Source organism: Odocoileus virginianus, chromosome 11 (assembly GCF_023699985.2).
Source record: "Odocoileus virginianus isolate 20LAN1187 ecotype Illinois chromosome 11, Ovbor_1.2, whole genome shotgun sequence".
Lineage (NCBI taxonomy): Eukaryota > Metazoa > Chordata > Mammalia > Artiodactyla > Cervidae > Odocoileus > Odocoileus virginianus.
Genome location: NC_069684.1, coordinates 3,543,075 through 3,550,655, shown reverse-complemented (window position 1 = coordinate 3,550,655; position 7,581 = coordinate 3,543,075).

The following is a 7,581-nucleotide window of genomic DNA, read 5'->3' as shown; positions in this document are numbered from 1 at the left end:
CCAACCGTGGAACTGAAGACTAACTGTAGTGAAACAAGCAAGATGACGCTGGTCAGACCTTCTATGACCAACCTGAAGATGATGGTCAGAGCTGACTGTGCTGTTTCTGCATGTAGCCTCCTCCTTCTGTCTATAAAAGCTGATGGCCACTGGGGCAGGTGGGTGGGAGGAGAGGGTCGTCAGCCTTTGGCATCCGCCCTCCCCCACCCCCCTGCCAGTTGCTGGCATCCTAAATAAAACAAACTTTCCTTTCCACCAACCTGGCCTCTTTAATGCCTTCTGAGCAGACAGCAGCCAGACCGCACTTTGGGTTACAGTCGTTCGTGAATAACCAATTTTATGAAACTAGGCAAAAGTTGTCACCCTTCTGTGTTTAATTCCAGTCACTTGTTCTTGTTACCTTTTCCAAGTTACTTGTCGGTTCTTGCTAATATTGTAGAGCTGCTCGCCCTTTTAGGTTTTGAGTGCTACCCCATCACAGTAGTCAGAAGTTACTTACACAAATATGTTCTATTTCTATCGAGCACATGTTTTCATTAGAAAAACTGATTTAGAAACTGCTTCTTCTCATTCAGAGTATGGTTTGCAGAGTTAATATAGTAGAAGGTGAACGGCTGTAACAAGACCTCTTGTTATCTTGTTCTGTAGATTTCAGCTCCTTGACGACTCTCGGTCCTAGTTTGTAAGTAAGCCTCATTAGGGCAGAAATCAAGTTTACTTTGTATACTGTTGTAGCTTTAATATTTAGCTCAGTGCAGGCCCAAGATGGGACTCTATAAATATTTATATTCATGTATTGTTCCTCCTGGGCTTCCCAGGGGGCTCAGCGGTAAAGAGTCTGCCTGCCCAGCAAGAGATGCAGGTTCAATCCCTGGGTCAGGAAGATCCCCTGGAGGAGGAAATGGCCACCCACTGCTGTATTCTTGCCTGGAGAATCCCACGGACAGAGGGGCCTGGGGGGCCACGGCCTGTGGGTTTGCGAAGGGAGAGACACGAGGGAGCAAACGAGCATGCATGCAGGCACAGTTGCTGCTAGAACAAATTATCTCAAATTTGATGACTTAAATACAAATGCGTTACCTTACAGCCTTGTAGGGCGGAAGCCAGTCCTGCATGAGTCTCGGTGGTTGAAAATCAAGGCTTGGCAGGGCTGTGTTCCTTCTGGAGGCTCCGGGGGAAGCTCTTCTGGACTTTCCTGCTCCTAGGACCCCCACGAGCCCCCTTTCCTTTAGCATCAATCCAGCCAGGAGTGTGACGTCTGTCTCACGCCGCCCTCTCTCTGCAACCCAGAAGGACTCTGTGCTTTTAAAAACCTCGTGTGATTAGATTGTGTCCACCTGGATAAGCCAGGCAACTCCCCCATCCCAAGATCCTGGATCTTAGTCACGCCCGCAGCCTCTCTTGCGGACTCTTTACCACTGACCACCTGGGAAGTCGCCTCTTTTGCCAAATAAAGTAACACATTCACAGGCTCCTAGGATGAGGGTATGGACATTGTTGGAAACCTACCACAATGTCTGTTAAATAAAAAGGACTTCTAGGACCATCTCATTACTTTTCAGTTCCAAGTCCAGTCTCCTGCTTCTACCCCTCTGCCGAGCCCCACCCGCACCTCACTCGGCACGGCCCCTCCAGCGGGCGCTGAGGCCATTCCCCCGAGCCCCTCGCCTTGGCTGACCTGGCTCCATCCCCCCCCGGGTCCCCCTGGTCCCTGTTCTTGTCACGGGGTCTCAGGGCTACCAGCCGTCACCACCCCCAGTGGCCGGGAATGAAGAAGCATCTTCCCAGGCGACCGGCGGAGCAGTGGGGGGAAGACCAAGAGAAAGCAAAGCCTCTGCCCTGAGCTGTGCCCGGCGCGGGCACCCCACAGCCAGCTCACTGGCGTCCACCGTGTGCTGGTGTCAACGTCCATTCACGGCCCGGTGGAGCCCCAGCAAGACCCAGGGCTGCATCAGGGTCAGAGCAGGTTACACTCACAAAACGGTGCTTCAGGCTTAATCAAGATCCTCTTGGGTTTGATTCATCCTTTCCTGACAGTGTATTTGGTTTTCCTGAACTGAGCAGATTACAAGCAACAGACTTTGCTCTTTGGTGCTGGAAACAAGTACAATGGCAAAAGCAAGGAACGATAGTTTTTCTGGCCTTTCAAAAACGTCAAATGGACACAGGTATGTTTTAAATTCTGCTTCAGGTGCTGAGGATATGGAAGTAAGAAGGAACCCAGAGACAGCTTTTAAGATTTCTTTTTAATATGGAGCACTTTAAAAGTCTTTATGGAATTTGTTACAATATTGCTTCTGTTTTATGGTGTGTGTGTGTTTTTTTTTTTTTTTGCCACTGCACATAATGGGATCTTAACTCCCCAAACAGGGATCAAACCCACAGCCCCTGTACTGAAAGGCAAAGTCCTAACCACTGGACTGCCAGGGAAAGTCCCCCCAAAGACACTGGGACTAATGGTCTGTCTTATTAAAAAGAAGTCTACAAAAAGCAGATAGCAAAATGCCAAGAGCATAGCCACGAGACAAGGTTGGCAAGCCGGCAGCTGGAGTTGTCTTCTGTGTCCATTGCGTCATTGTGTATCGTCGTCAAGGAAAATTAATCATTATTTTATGTACTGTTTCTCAGTAGTATAGAAGCACATATTATTGAGCAGTGCACTGGATACCTGGGACTGTCCTAGGCACTTTTTTATTTCTCACAACGACACCACAAGGTTGTTACTATTATCATTTTACACATGGGAAAATTGAGAAGGCTTTACAGAAAGGTTAAATGTCACGCCTCCCAGGAACAGATGGGGAGTGGCAGAGGCAGGATTTAGAACCCAGACACTCTGGGGCTAGAGTCTACACCCTGCACTTCAGGCGACCCTGTAAGGAAACGCGTACTATGTTGCCAAAAATGTCACATAGTGTGGTTAGAATAAACAAGGAACATCGTTACTTTCTGATAATTCATAGAGCTATATATCCCTAGGGTGAGTGTGCTTTTCTGTAGATATTAACAGTGTGCCTCAATTTTTAAAAGATGAATATCATGGTGTCTCAAAGACCACCTCTGAATTCTCTGTAAATTTTATAGGAAAATGTATTTTCCTGTTGGTGCTATTGGACTGTATTTATAGATAAATGGGGCAGAAACAGGGGAGTGCACAGAAAGAGGTTGTTGGTGTCTGTGAGGAAGAGGTGGGAGCTTCCAGGAGGAAAGAGACCCCACAGGAATTAGGCTCTCTTATTTATTTTCCAGCTTTCTGGTGCTTTGACATCTGGGGTCTTGCTGACCCTGGAGAGACTGCCCCTCCCAGGTGCAGAGAGTTCCTGGAGACACCACAAGACTCCCCTTCCGGCAACACTTGGACATGCAAAGCAACCAACCCAGCGCCCACCCCCAGCTGCTTCTTTATCAGGCTCTTCCAGAATGCATGCTCAATCCTGTCTGACTCTTTATGACCCCATGGACCATAGCCGGACAGGTTCCTCTGTCCGTGGGCTTTCCCAGGCAAGAATTCCGGAGCGGGTTGCCATTCCCTTCTCCAGGGGCTCTTCCCCACCCAGGGAATGAACGTGTGTCTATTGCATCTTCTGCACCGGCAGGCAGATTCTTTACCCCTGAGCCACCAGGGACTGCTGGAGCCCTCCACTCCAGAGTTCACTGACATTATTCCGATTTAATCCCGCTTAGGGCTCCCCAGGCGGTGAGAAGGTGGTGGTAAAGAGTCTGCCTGCCAATGCAAGAGACGCAGGTTCAATCCCTGGGTCCCAGTGGTGACCCAGTCCAGTATTCTTGTCTGGAAAATCCTATGGACAGAGGAGTCTGGCGGGCTACAGTCTATGCAGTTGCAAAGAGGTGGACACGACTGAGTGATTGAGCATGCGTGCATGCACACACACACACACACACATAATCACACACCCACACATACACTCTCACACACACACACATACACACTCACACACACACTCACACTCACAATCCTGCTCAACTGCTCAACATACCTTTTCTCTTCTTTCCTGAAAGTGAAAGTGAAAGCAAAAGTCGCTCAGTCGTGTCCGACTCTTTGCCACCCCATGGACAATAAAGTCCTTGAAATTCTCCAGGCCACAATACTGGAGTGGCTAGCCTATCCCTTTTCTAGTGGATCTTCCTGACCCAGGATTTGAAATGGGGTCTCCTTGCATTGCAGGCAGATTCTTAACCAACTCAGTTCCTGAAAGAGCCGCAATAAAGGTTCTTGCCCAGGAGCCCCCCTGGCTGACTCCAGGGATCTCCTTGTGGTTCCTGTGTGGCGTGGTGTGACCCCTTCCCATGGGGACTGTGAGCAACAAACCATCCTTCCAACGACAGCTGTCTCCTGATCTGTCCATGTCACCCTACTTGCATAAGGATAGAACCCACATTTAAAAACATACCCTCTTCTGAAGAGGAAGAAAAAGAAGGCTGGGAGGAAACTTACCCCCTGTTCACTATTTCCACCACATATTTTGCTAACTTGGGATACATTTGGGTAAATAAGTTTCCTATAAAACTACATTTAACATCTTTTGAAGACCCATCATGGACAACTCAGTTCTATACACTATGGACATTCCAAAAATGGATAAGTCATGGCTTTTCTTGGCAAAGACTCTTTTTCAACCATGGGTATAACATCATGCACTGATAATATACACTGGGCTTCCCTGGTAGCTCAGTTGGTGAAGAATTCACCTGCAATGCAGGAGACCCTGGTTCAATTCCTGGGTCAGGAAGATCTGCTGGAAAAGGGATAGGCTACCCACTCCAGTATTCTTGGGATTTCCTTGTGGCTCAGCTGGTAAATAGACTACAAGGAAGAAAATGTGTGCTATTAAAGGGGATCAAATGAAAGACTCTGGAAGCTTGCTACTGCTGCTGCTGCTGCTAAGTCGCTTCAGTCGTGTCCGACTCTGTGCGACCCCATAGACGGCAGCCCGTCAGGCCCCCCTGTCCCTGGGATTCTCCAGGCAAGAGCACTGGAGTGGGCTGCCATTTCCTTCTCCAATGCATGAAAGTGAAAAGTGAAAGTGAAAAGTGAAAGTGAAGTCGCTCAGTCGTGTCAGACTATTCGTGACCCCATGGACTGTAGCCTACCAGGTCCTCCATCCATGGGATTTCCTAGGCAAGAGTACTGGAGTGGGGTGCCATTGCCTTCTCTGTCTGGAAGCTTAGGAGGAAGTGAATGACAACTGAAACTTGTTAGGAAGGTCAAGAAAGATTTTGTGAAAGACAGAGCTTCGTGAGTTATGGGCTAAATTCTCTTGCACTGAAGAATGAAATGAAAGGGGAATAAGGACACATAATATATATTTAATATTGAATATAAGGGCAGGTGGTGTTCTTTTTTTGCAGGAAGTGCCCTACCTTTGCACCCAAGAAGCACATTCGCCCCTGCCTACAGTTGATGGTACAGAACTGTGGTCCCCCGACCCCAATTTTAGTAGACAATTAACATAAGGGTAAACTCAAGTATTGGGTTGGCTAAAACATTCATTTGGGTTTTCCATAACATCTTACAGAAAAACCCAAACAAACGTTGGGCAACTATATGGATCACAACAAACTGGAATATTCTGAAAGAGATGGGAATACCACACCTCCTGACCTGCCTCTTGAGAAACCTATATGCAGGTCAGGAAGCAACAGTTAGAACTGGACATGGAAAAACAGGCTGGTTCCAAATCAGGAAAGAAGTATGTTAAGGCTGTATATTGTCACCCTGCTTATTTAACTTATATGCAGAGTACATCATGAGAAATGCTGGGCTGGAAGAAGCACAAGCTGGAATCAAGATTGATGGCAGAAATATCAATAACCTCAGATATGCAGATGACATCATCCTTATGGCAGAAAGCGAAGAAGAACTAAAGAGTCTCTTGATGAAAGAGGAGAGTGAAAAAGTTGGCTTAAAACTCAACATTTAGAAAACTAACATCATGGCATCCAGTCCCCATTACTTCAATGGCAAATAGAGGGGGAAAATATGAAAACAGTGATACACTTTATTTTGGGCAGCTCCAAAATCACTGCAGATGGCGACTGCAGCCATGAAATTAAAAGACGCTTGCTCCTTGGAAGAAAAGTTATGACCAACCTAGACAGCATATTAAAAAGCAGAGACATTACTTTGCCAACAGAGACCCATCTAGTCAAAGCCATGGTTTTGTATGGTGGTCATGTATGGATGTGAGAGTTGGACTATAAAGAAAGCTGAGTGCCGAAGATTTGATGCTTTTGAACTGTAGCATTGGAGATGACTCTTGAGAGTCCCTTGGACTGCAAGGAGATCCAACCAGTCAACCCTAAAGGAAATCATTCCTGAATATTCATTGGAAGGACTGATTCTGAAGCTGAAACTCCAATCCTTTGGCCACCTAATGCAAAGAACTGACTCATTGGAAAAGACCCTGATGCTGGGAAAGACTGAAGGTGGGAGGAGAAGGGGGTGACAGAGGATGAGATGGTTGGATGGCATCACCGACTCGATGGACATGAGTTTGAGTCAACTCCGGGAGCTGGTGACAGACAGGGAAGCCTGGCGTGCTGCAGTCCATGGGCTTGCAAGGAGTCGGACACGACTAAGCGACTGAACTGAGCTGAACTAATATATTTATTTATTTATTTTCAAAGAAAGAACCTTCAGAAGATCAGATTTGATGTTTTGTTTTAAATAACCGGGAGGGGGATTTTGACTTACAGCAGAATCCTGACAGAAGAGAAAACTTAGTTTTTAGGCAGTAGCCATTTGGCTGGCTCTACTTAGAAGCTCCCAGTGCAGGCCGGCAGAGTACACAGCAGTCATCAGAAATGATTGCTTATATGGTCGAAGAGCCTGACAACACAGAGAAATAGAAATTCCTGCTAGAAAATGCTGTCTTCCCAAACCTGGAAGAGCCACAGATTTGCTGAGTGAGGGCTCCTGCAATCGGCCGTCACAGGGCTCCGGGCTCGCCTTCCCCCCGGGCGGGGGTGTCACAGCCCATCACGACACCCCCTCTGCGCGCAAGCAGAGCCATCGTGTCGTCAGCCGCAGGGAGCAGGGGCAGAGATCACGAAGCTTGGGGAGAAAGACACGCTTTCCCACCCACCCGCCTCCCCTCTGCCGGTACAGCAGCAGGGAAAGGGGGTTTTGAAGTGACGGTATCCCAGATTGCAGTAAACAAACAAGGAAACTTGATTGATTTCCTTATTCTTTGAAGAGCTAAGAAGCGGGTATAGGAACCTGTGGACAGTGTTATCACAGGGCTCAGTGAGGCAGCTCTCGGAGCAGAAGCGAGCGAAGGAGGGAATGTACAGATCACCCGCTGCCTGGAGACCAGGGGCTTTGTGTACCTATCTCTGAATACGGAAAAGTCGAGCAAAGAGGCATTCATCCTTTGTTTGGCGGGGTAGGGGCCTAGGAGGGACCTGAGTTCTTCTTTGATTCTCTCACCCATTTGTGTCTGAGTTGCCATGCTGGCCACTGGCATCCTCCCCGCCCCCACCCCTTTGGGGTATAGGTACCTTATTATTTATTTATTTTATCTCATTTTGGCCACGCTGGGCCTTCGTTGTGGCCTGCAC